Source organism: Camellia sinensis, chromosome 11, assembly GCF_055761805.1.
Source record: "Camellia sinensis isolate YWXY chromosome 11, ASM5576180v1, whole genome shotgun sequence".
NCBI classification, from domain to species: Eukaryota; Viridiplantae; Streptophyta; class Magnoliopsida; order Ericales; family Theaceae; genus Camellia; species Camellia sinensis.
Genome location: NC_138971.1, coordinates 49,171,111 through 49,183,566, shown reverse-complemented (window position 1 = coordinate 49,183,566; position 12,456 = coordinate 49,171,111). Strand labels below are relative to the sequence as shown.

The 12,456-nt window shown below is 34.0% G+C and overlaps 1 pseudogene across 1 annotated transcript; it reads right to left on the bottom strand.

Annotated features, from left to right (window-relative positions):
- Nucleotides 1–670: 670 nt before the first annotated feature.
- Nucleotides 671–10,923, bottom strand: LOC114288015 (adagio protein 3-like; annotated as a pseudogene). The gene is made up of 4 exons (XR_014343864.1): nt 10,591–10,923; nt 10,138; nt 9,444–9,750; nt 671–2,130 (listed from the first exon to the last, which is right to left on the bottom strand). The product of XR_014343864.1 is annotated as an adagio protein 3-like (transcript).
- Nucleotides 10,924–12,456: the final 1,533 nt, after the last annotated feature.

Below are 12,456 nucleotides of genomic sequence, written 5' to 3'. Positions count from 1 at the left end.
AAAAAGTCATCACAAACATACTTTTTTTTTAGCTCATATTTTAACCAAATAATTAAAAAATTACTAAATTAGTCTGTTCCCAAACGAGGCCTCAGTGCTCCAACCATGTGCCCATCAAAGTTTTCACTTTTCAGTGCCTAATGGTATTGCCATAATTTTCAAACTGAGAATAAAGTTGTTTGTTTAATAAGTGAGCTAAAGAAAAAGTTATATCAAGTTGACTATTTGACAAAGCCTATAAACATCTTGCTGCTTGCAGAATACCTAAAAGATTGGAATGGAAAAGCTCAAACAAGCAGCACAACTTTCTTTGTTTGTTTTGTTTTTTGTTTTTTTTTTTTTTTTTTTCACAAAGAGTATACATCAAAATAACCATTAAAAATAGGGCAAATTACATATACGCCCTCGAGATTTGACTAAATTACAAATACTCCTGAAGTTTGAAAAATTACAAATTCCCCCCTAAATGCTATATTTGCATAACAAATTAGGGGGTAATTTGTTATGAAATTTAAACCTCATGGGACAAATTGTTATGAAAATACAAACCTTAGGGGGCGGGATATAATTTTCGAAATCTCAGGAAAATATCTGTAATTTAGCCAAACCTCAAGGGAGGTATATATAATTTGTCCTTAAAAATACCATACATGAGAGCTAAAATAGGTACGCAAATACAAAACATAATTTTCAGGTTAAATATCAGGAACATAAAGCATAACAAACTCAATCACCAGCCTACACTTCAGATACAATACTTCAGACAACAAACAGCAGACAGAAGATGAAGAAACCTCCTGTAGCCTCCAAGATCTTGAAGAAAATCCCACTCAAATGTCGCAAACTTGAAATTTAAAATCATGGATCCGAATCCTGTTTGCTTGCCAAGCACAACTCGTGTAATTCATTGAGACTCCATTCCTCCCCGGTGTGCCCTCCAAGAACCAAAACCCTTGTTCCTCCAACCACGCATGTGCTATGACCCCAAGCAAATTTTGGTGGTTGCCCAGGAACATTAATAATCCTCCACGACGGTTTCTCCTCTGAATGATCCAACAAGAAAAGCTGCGAAGGAGAGTATAGCCCAGCAATAGAACCACCAAAGATGATAATCCTCCCACAAGGCATGCTCACAGCAACGTGGTCTAGTCTAGGAGGAGGAACCACAGCGTTCTGACCACCTATGCCAGTGAACGCACCGCATTCTAGTTGCCTCCATTGTGGTTTTTCATCTTCCAAATCAATTGTGTATGCCTCACCCAATCGCAATCGCAAATTTTCACTCTTGGCAAGCCCACCAAACATAAGAATCTTTGTCCTCCCATAAACGGAAAGTGAGTGCCCCAATCTAGAAGGGGGAGCCCACGAAGTGGGTATTTCTTTCCATGTTGGTTTATCTGTCATGAGATCTAATAGATATGTATCACTCAGAAGTACGCCAGCATCGGTGCATATGCCAAGATCGAGGGAGAGGGGGTTTTCCACCAAAAACTTCCTTCCATGTTGGTCGTTTGGCATCCAAGTCAAGAACAAACACGTCGTTGAGCAATCCTTGTCGCCCACATCCACCAAATACAACTAACCAGGACCCGTTGAGGAATGAGAGTGTATGGCCCCAGTGCCCTGGTGGGGATGATTCTACACTCAACCGATGCCACTCTGGATTCGCAGCATCAAGATTGAGAACAAATGTGTCAGCCATTGGTTGCATGTTAATTCCTTCCCCTCCAAACAATACAAGTCGATTCCCTGCTGCACATGCACTGAAATTGCAGCGTGAAGGTTCCACTGCACCTCCAACTGTGAGCTTCCTCCAACAAATAGCCTCGAGAGTGGTCAGTTCCCTAGCTAGACGACCCCAACGTAGTTTCTTAGTCATTAGTTCCAATGTACCTGTGACTTCTCTACCCCATGCATTTTGACATACCATCTTCCTCACATGATCGTTCTTTGTTAACTGACGAATCCTTCTGCAGACAGAGCCAATGGATGCAACATCCCTTGGCGTCAAGCGTGACAAGATGTTGTGAGCCAGGACCTCATCAGAGAGCTGAAGAATCCCACATATTTCTGGGTTTTGATTGTATAGTAATTGTCCACTCTTTGGAGAGCACATACTGTTGGAACAATCTTCTGTGTAAATAAAATAATTAGAAATAAATTCAAACAAAATAAATAAATAACGTACCGAATTTATTTTGTCGAACCAAATAAAATTACAAGACCAAGTCGAGTGTGTGACACTCTGTCCTTAAGACAGATTCGCCCCGCTATGGTACTTACGGTTGAGTGGCGTCTATCTCCCAGGATATAATGATCTTCACAAATTGTAGTAGTACTCCAAACAATTTGTTCGGCGAACCAAACCTTGTGTTCTAATACTCTCTGAATTTTTTTTTTCCTAAAAATTAAATGAAGAATAATATACTTAAATAAAACCGAACAGCAAAACAAAATCCCTTAGACTGATTTTTTCCTATCCCCGAATACCAACCCACTGCTAGGAAGCAAGTATATATAGGCACACAAGGAACTCACCCCGAAGAGGTGTAAATTCAAAGTGAAAAGGTGCACACCTTTGGTCAACCTTTGAATTTTGAAATTCAAAGAACCGTTTAACTCACTTTCAAATAAATTGAAATAGAGATCCGTATAGGTGCAACAGTTTAGACAAACTGTTTGAAACTTTATAATTAAACTATTAGAAATAAAACCTTTCACTTGAATGAAATAACTTTATTAAATAGTTTAATCAAATTTTTAGGAAACCAATTAGGAACTAAAAATTTGAATTAAGAATTAAATTAAACTCCCAAAATTACAAACCTTAGGAAACCACTTAGGAATCCAAAATTTGAATTTAGAATTAAATTAAATTCCCACAATAATTTTTATTGAAAAAATTCAAGTGAATTTTATCTAAATAAAAATTAATGTTAAACCCGAAAACGACGTCAACTTCCCATTCACTCATAAATGGTTTTGACGTACCGTCTTCACTGTGTGACTTGCCACGCGGCAAGGAACACGTCACCTCTTCGGACCCACCCCAAAAGATGTTTGGGGCCCACCCAAAATGGGCTCAAAATTATGTCTATATAAAACCATTTTCCAACAATCCCCCACATGAAAGGAATTTGACGGAGAGAAAATGCAACAACATGATCTAAATACAGAGAGTACAGAAATTGAAAATATTCTGCAAAGGATAGGTAGCTTTTGGCTATGAACCTTCCCTTGTGAGACACTATCGGATTTACTAGCTAACCAGTGAACATGATGTCTTGAACTGTTCAGCCGTTTGTGTAAACCAAGACAATAGAACTCACACAGTATATTCCCAGACACAGTTTAGTTCTCACTATTGTGTTCATTTTGGCCCTGAACAACCTGGTCTTCATGAGTGCTCTAAAGACTTGTAGCCCTTCACAAAGCTTATAGAACCGGCCCAGTTCACACTCACATAGGTGATTCTTATGAAAAGTATCCTGCCATACTCCACTAGGTTTACCTAGATATAAAAATCATTAAAAATTTTACTTAACCTCAAACGCTGCAGACATCACTTATTTTATCATAGAAATGGGTAGGAGTTGGACTCCACAGTGATCCTTCTGAGTCAATCACAACTCGGTTGTCCCTTTGAACCTAGATCTTGGGATCTCCAGTCAACTAGGTTGGGTTGCCGTTGTGGTAACTCTTATTTAATAGGCTTTAGTCCCATTCCCCTCGATGAATTCTCAACTAACTCTCTTGCTAACCCTTTGGTTAGTGGATCCGCTATGTTGTCTTTAGACTTAACATATTCTATGGAAATAATTCCATTAGAGAGTAGTTGTCTTACGGTATTATGTCGACGACGAATGTGTCGAGACTTACCGTTATACATATGACTCTGTGCTCTACCTATTGCTGATTGACTATCGCAATGTATGCATATAGCAGGCACCGGTTTTGGCCAAATTGGAATATCTTCAAGGAAGTGGCGAAGCCATTCTGCCTCTTCCCCTGCTTTGTCTAAAGCTATGAATTCAGATTCCATAGTAGACCTAGCAATACAAGTCTGTTTGGAAGATTTCCAAGATACAGCCGCCCCACCAAGAGTAAAGACATACCCACTGGTGGACTTCGAGTCTCTAGTATCCGATATCCAATTTGCATCACAGTATCCTTCAAGTACTGCTGGATATCTAGTATAATTAAGCCCAATATTACGAGTAAATCGGAGATATCTTAGAACCCTTATCATTGCTTTCCAGTGTTCTACTCCCGGATTACTCGTATATCTACTTAATTTACTTACTGCATAAGCTATATCTGGGCGAGTGCAGTTCATCAAGTACATTAAGCTTCCAATAATTTGGGCATACTCTAATTGAGAAATACTTTCCTGTACATTTTTAGAAAGATACAAATTAACATCTACAGGAGTTCTAGCAAGATGATCATCATCTTTGCTGAATTTGTCAAGTATTTTCTCAATGTAATGAGATTGTGACAAAGCATATCCTTCTGATGTTTTGGTAATTTTCATACCAAGTATTACATCAGCAATGCCCATGTCCTTCATGTCAAAATGTTTATTCAACATTTTCTTGGTAGTTTTAATCATGTCATTATTACTACCAATGATGAGCATATCATCTACATAAAGACATACAATGACATAACCTTTATCTGTGTTTTTAATATAAACACACTTGTCACACTCATTAATTTTAAATCCATTTGACATCATTGCCTTGTCAAATTTCTCATGCCATTGCTTTGGCGCTTGTTTTAAACCATATAATGATTTAACCAATTTACACACTTTCTTTTCTTTCCCTGGAACAGAAAACCCTTCTGGTTGTTCCATGTAAATTTCTTCATTTAACTCACCATTTAAGAAAGCGGTTTTAACATCCATTTGATGAATTTCTAGATTGTACAGAGATGCAATAGCAATTAGCATTCTAATGGATGTGATTCTAGTAACCGGTGAGTATGTGTCAAAGTAATCTAGACCTTCTTTCTGTCTAAAACCTTTGACTACAAGTCTTGCCTTGTATTTATCTATTGATCCATCCGTTTTTAATTTTCTTTTGAAAATCCACTTGTACCCAAGAGGTTTACAACCTGGTGGCAAGTCCACTAATTCCCAAGTGTGATTTTGCAAGATGGATTCAACTTCACTGTTGACAGCTTCTTTCCATAAAGGAGCTTCAGGACTGGACATAGCCTCTTTAAAAGTTAAAGGCTCATTTTCTAACAAATATGTTAGAAAATCTGGACCAAAAGATTTTGAGGTTCTAGCACGTTTACTACGCCTAAGTTCCTCTTCCTCATTTTGATCTAACTCTTGTTCTTGATCATGTTCTTGATCCTGACTAATAATAGCATCAAAAGATCTTTTCTTATTACTAGTCTCTTGTCCAATTTTATTCGGAAATACATGTTCAAAGAACGATGCATTCCGAGATTCAATAATAGTATTTACATGCATTTCGGAATGTTCTGATTTATGAATCAAAAACCGATACGCACTACTATTCTTGGCATAACCAATGAAAATGCAATCAATGGTCTTAGGACCTATCTTAGTCTTTTTAGGACTAGGAATAGCCACTTTAGCCAAACATCCCCACACTTTTAAGTATTTGTAGGATGGCACTCTTCCATGCCACAATTCGTAAGGTGTTTGATTCACTTTCTTTCGGGGTACTTTATTTAAAATATAATTAGCAGAAAGTATTGCTTCCCCCCACAAGTTCTGAGGTAATCCAGAACTTATTAACATGGCATTCATCATTTCTTTTAAAGTCCTATTTTTCCTTTCAGCAATTCCATTTTGCTGAGGTGAGTAAGGAGCAGTGGTTTGATGAATTATTCCATGTTCTTTACAAAACTCACCAAAAGGTGATTCATATTCACCACCTCTATCACTTCTAAGTTTCTTGATTTTCTTACCAAGTTGATTTTCTACTTCATTCTTATATTGAATGAAAGTTTCCAAAGCTTCATCCTTGGTTCGAATTAAATAAATATAACTATATCTAGTATAGTCATCTATAAAAGTGATTACATACTTTTTTCCACCTCTGGTTTGAATTGATTTAAAATCACAAATGTCACTATGAATTAATTCAAGTGGTTCCGTACTTCTTTCAATTGAATGAAAAGGAGTTCTAGATAATTTTGCCTCAACACAAATTTCACATTTATGATTTGAATCAATGTCAAATTTAGGTAAACATTCCATATTAATTAATCTACGCAAAGATCCATAATTAACATGTCCTAGTCTACCATGCCATAAATTTGAAGACTCAAGCAAGTAAGAAGAAGATGTAGTATTATTAATAACTGAGGGTACAACGGTCATTACATTTAACTTGAAAAGGCCATCAGACATGTAACCTTTTCCTACATACATCCCGTTTTTGGTAAGTACAAACTTGTCACTTTCAAAAACTAGCTTAAACCCATTCTTACTCAACAAAGATCCGGAAACTAAATTCTTGCGAATGTCCGGTACATGCAGCACATTGTTGAGAGTGAGTTCCTTTCCAGATGTCATCTTGAGTACAATCTTTCCTTGTCCTTCAACTTTGGAAGTTGAGGAGTTGCCCATAAACAGTTGTTCACCATTGTCCACTAGAGAATAAGATGTGAACATCTTTTTGTCAGCACAAATATGGCGAGTAGCACCAGTGTCCACCCACCATTCTTTAGGATTTCCGACAAGATTTGCCTCGGAAACAACTGCAGAAAGATTGATGTCATCGACACCATTGGAAATATTGTCCACTTCAGTCATGTGGGCTTGAGCAGGCTTCTTGCTTGTTCTTCTTTTGTTTTTGCCTTTGCTACGGCAATCTTTGGCCCGATGTCCCTCTTTATCACAGATGTAACATTTGCCATTAAACTTGTATTTTTTATTTTCCCCCCCTTTAGAGCCTTGTGATGAACTTTCTCCAGAAGACTTTCGTTTCTTCGTTTTTGAAGTATGTTCCACCACATTTGCCTTAGACTCCATAGGATGCTTACCAGCCCGCTTATCAGAATTGCGGTTGTCCTCCTCAATTCTCAAACGCACAATTAATTCGTCCATAGAAATTTCTTTGCGCTTGTGTTTGAGGTAGTTCTTGAATTCCTTCCAGCCTTTTGGTAATTTTTCAATTAAGGCTGCAACTTGAAAGGATTCACTGAGAACCATACCTTCTGCGTGAATGTCATGCAGAATGAGTTGGAAATCTTGAGCTTGGCTGATCACAGTTTTTGAATCAACCATTACAAAATCCAAGAATCTGCCAACCACAAATTTCTTTGAGCCAGCATCTTCCGTTTTGTACTTTTTCTCCAACGATTCCCAAAGTTCCTTTGCAGTTTTGATTGGACTGTAGACGTTGTATAATGTGTTGTCAAGTCCGTTCAAGACGTAATTTCGGCAAAGGAAATCGGCATGTTTCCAGGCATCAACCGCAGCAACCACTTGCCGGTCGGTTTCATCCTCTTTCAGGATAGGAGCATCTTCACGGAGGAAACGAGCCAGGTTCAGAGTTGTAAGATAGAACAACATTTTCTGTTGCCATCTTTTAAAGTCAGTTCCTAAGAACTTCTCTGGCTTTTCACCGTGATTTACCGGTACTGTTACAACAGGAGAGGGGGTTGGCGTCATTGCAGCCACCACAGTAGTACTTGTTTGGGCATTTGTTTCAGTAGCCATCAATTCTAATATATAAAACAAAATTATAATTAGAATTTACACTACACAGAAAATTAAACCAAATTCACAGAATTAAATTCCGTAAAAATAAAAGAAACAAGAATGTAACTTTTATTTTCCAATTAATTTGAAAATAAAATAAAATTTTATTTAAACAAATTAATTCCACAGAATATTAAATTCTGTAAAATAAAATAAATAAAAACTATAACTTTTATTTATCAATTAATTTGGAAATAAAATAAAATTTTATTTAACCAAAATAATTCCACACAAGAAATTAAATTCTGTAAAAATAAAAGAAATAAAAACTATAACTTTTATTTTTCAATTAATTTGGAAATAAAATAAAATTTTATTTAACCAAATTAATTCCACACAGAAAATTAAATTTCTGTAACACTTCAATAATTAAAATACTGAAACAGAATTTTAATTAAAGAAAACTCAGAAAATAATTTCTAAAAACCAAAATTAATTTCTGAAAAAATTCCACAAAAATATATTCTGAATTGTTAATGACACCAGTATCGTACTACTAGTTGTTGTCAAAGAAAAGAGACAGTATATTACTACTATCTGTCAAATAGCATATAATCACTATTTGTTTTTCCAACCAGAATATTATTTTGTAAATTCACAGAAAATAATTTTCTTCCGAAATTATTTACGAAGAATGAAAAAGGAAAACAAACGAAAAATTCTGTAAACAGAATAATTCGAATCTGTCTTAAGATTGTTGGAACAATCTTCTGTGTAAATAAAATAATTAGAAATAAATTCAAACAAAATAAATAAATAACGTACCGAATTTATTTTGTCGAACCAAATAAAATTACAAGACCAAGTCGAGTGTGTGACACTCTGTCCTTAAGACAGATTCGCCCCGCTATGGTACTTACGGTTGAGTGGCGTCTATCTCCCAGGATACAATGATCTTCACAAATTGTAGTAGTACTCCAAACAATTTGTTCGGCGAACCAAACCTTGTGTTCTAATACTCTCTGAATTTTTTTTTTCCTAAAAATTAAATGAAGAATAATATACTTAAATAAAACCGAACAGCAAAACAAAATCCCTTAGACTGATTTTTTCCTATCCCCGAATACCAACCCACTGCTAGGAAGCAAGTATATATAGGCACACAAGGAACTCACCCCGAAGAGGTGTAAATTCAAAGTGAAAAGGTGCACACCTTTGGTCAACCTTTGAATTTTGAAATTCAAAGAACCGTTTAACTCACTTTCAAATAAATTGAAATAGAGATCCGTATAGGTGCAACAGTTTAGACAAACTGTTTGAAACTTTATAATTAAACTATTAGAAATAAAACCTTTCACTTGAATGAAATAACTTTATTAAATAGTTTAATCAAATTTTTAGGAAACCAATTAGGAACTAAAAATTTGAATTAAGAATTAAATTAAACTCCCAAAATTACAAACCTTAGGAAACCACTTAGGAATCCAAAATTTGAATTTAGAATTAAATTAAATTCCCACAATAATTTTTATTGAAAAAATTCAAGTGAATTTTATCTAAATAAAAATTAATGTTAAACCCGAAAACGACGTCAACTTCCCATTCACTCATAAATGGTTTTGACGTACCGTCTTCACTGTGTGACTTGCCACGCGGCAAGGAACACGTCACCTCTTCGGACCCACCCCAAAAGATGTTTGGGGCCCACCCAAAATGGGCTCAAAATTATGTCTATATAAAACCATTTTCCAACACATACCAGATTGATCAAGTTGTTGCTGGCAAGTTTCTTTAAAAACTGGATACGAAACACTACTCATATCTATTTTTGCTTCAGAAAACACTTGAATTCCTATTACATGTGTCACTGTTCCATCATCACCATGTACCGGGGCAAGTCTTAGCCTGTTCACCAAGGGAGTGCCATCCTTTCTGAAATTGAGAAGCTCACCTTGGAATTTGATGCCTTCCTCAAGACATCTTCGGACCTCAGAAACAATAACAGGATCCACTAAAGGGTGTCGTCTTTGGGCGCGAGAATCTCTATACGGTAAGAACGACTGTTGCAAAAGATTTCCATAATGAGAATACAAATCTTTTGCATCACAAGATAATGACAAATTTTAAAGACAGTACTGACAAAACCATACATGCATGCGTGTCGATCTCAATCCAAATGCAAATGATCACCAAAAATGGAAAACTACATTTTTTAATTTAAAAAAAAAATGCAGAGAATTTATAAATATTCCACAAAATGATATTTTTTCATAAAAAATGCAAGCTTGAAGTTCCTCTAAATGAACCCAAATTTTAAAAATAGTAACCCTGAACTAAGCAATTAGAATTTCATCAACAGCAATGTTAGGTATTATGAAAAACCTTTCATAAAAATAATCATGAAAACTTTGTGACATTTGAATTACACTTAGAATAAAATATTACACACTAATCAAAGTAATTCAAAAGATCATAACTCTTTCATGATCATTTTCATGAAATTTTTTTCATGATTCCTAACTTTAGTCTTTCATCAAACCCCAAAATTGTTGATTCCTCTTCAACTCAAACTAGCCTCCAATTTTAGAGCAACCAATCATCTTTAAAAAGGCAATGTAATTGTTGTATATATAACAGATCTTCTTTAACCCCTTGAAAGTTTTAATGGTAGAAATTACTAGCTTTATGGGGCTGAATACATAAAACAAATCCTCATTCTAAAACAAACCATATAGATAGGTAAAACAAGTTTAAGTTTTTTACTATTTTAAATTCTTCCCTTTTGTTTTCTCAGGAACCATACAGATCATAATTGAACCAAAAAGAAACGCAAAAAACAAAAAAATCAGACATTTCAAACTCGAATCAATTAAAGGAGTTAATTTCAACATCAAAATTACCAGTTTCGACCTAGAACTTCATCGACGCGATAGCCAGTGAAGATCTCGAACATTTTGTTGACGTAAATGATGGGAAAATCGGGCTCTAAAGCGTCAGAAAGCAGCTGGAATCATGGGGGTAGAAGAAATTTCCAAGCTTCAACCGAAGCTCACTCTCTCTCTCCCCCTCCTCCACCTCTTCTTCTTCTTCTTCTTCTTCCTCTTCCTCTCTCTCTTCACCTCTGGCGTACTTTAGCCTCTTCCCTGAGCTCTGAAACCAAGCTTCCTCTTCTTCTCCCTTCATCCCCATCTCCACAACAACACTTCCTCCGCTCTCTCTCTCTCTCTCTCTGTATAGTTCTTCTGGGTCTCTCTCTACTTTCTCTCCCCCTCTCTCTCTTTCTCTCTCTCTCTATATATATCTTCGTCTATATGTATGCTTCGCATAGTATTGTATTGAACTCTGTGATCTAAACGCAGCAATCTTCAATTTGTGTTGTGAATTGTGTGTTCAAATTTGACACACGAGTGTAAAATTATTATTCGAATTGTGTTGTTTTGAACTCTGTGATCTCAACGCTGATCATTTTGTACAATCTTCCATTTGTATTGTCAAAATTGTCAATTGTGTAAATTGTTCAGTAACCTGTTCAAATTTTATACACTATGTAAAATTATTTATTGTATTGGACTGTATTGAACTATGTGGCTCAAGAAACTGTGAGGCCTAAAGTAACAGTATAAACGAGGCCTTTTGTATTATTATTTTTAAATAAATAAATAAATTGTGTGAATAAATTATGCCAAAAGTTTTAGGTTGCCTTTGGTAGAGTTTTGTAAATATGATTTGAGGGTATGAGTTGTATTTTGAGTTTGTGAGTTGTGAAATTATGATTTGAATGTAGAAAATTTGTTTGGTTATGATTTTTGAATAGAGTGTTGAATTGAGTTTTGAATTGTATGTGGAATTGAATTTTGAAAGTTAGATGTGACATGTGAAATAACAAAATTTGTTTAGCGATGAGTTTTCAAAATAGTTTTCAAAACTTAATTCAACCTATAATTGATAATCAAACACACAACTCATAACTCGATATTCGTATTTTTAATCAACAGTCATAACCAAACTATTTTTAAAATACTCAAATAAAAAAATGATTTTTTTTTTCAATTAATTGTTTTTAAGTAATTTTTTTGAATATTTTTTTTTTCAAATAATTTTTTTTAAATAACTTCTATGTCAATTATTTTATGTCAATTAATTTTTCTGTCAATTCATTTTTTAGGCCTGTATAAACATTAAAAATATTAAAAATATTTTAAAATTATTTAGAAAATCAAAATATTTCGAAAATTAAAATATTCTGAAAATTAAAATATTAAGAATATTAAAAATATTCCGAAAATCAAAATATTAAAAATAATTTCTTTTCAAAATAAATATTAAAAAAATTTAAATTTTAAATAATTTAAATAATCTAAAAAATTTAATAAGTAAAAAATTAAAATAAATATTCAAAAAATTTAAATAATTTAAAATTTTAATATTTTAAATTTAAAAACAACTCTATACTCAAATCGTAACCAAACATAAAAAAAAAAAACTCAATTAAGAAATTATTTTTAAAACTCATAACCAAACACATAATTCGAAACTCCATACTACTTTCATAACTCTACACTCAAATCGTAACCAAATACATAACAAAAAAATTAAAATATTTAAAAATATTTTTATAGAATAGAGTTTGAATTTATTTTTATAAAATATTTAAAAATTTAAAAAATTAAAGTCGTAATATTTAAAAATTAAAATATTTAAGAATATTCAAAAAATTAAAAAATTAAAAAAATCGTAACATATTTAAATATTTAAATATTTAAAAT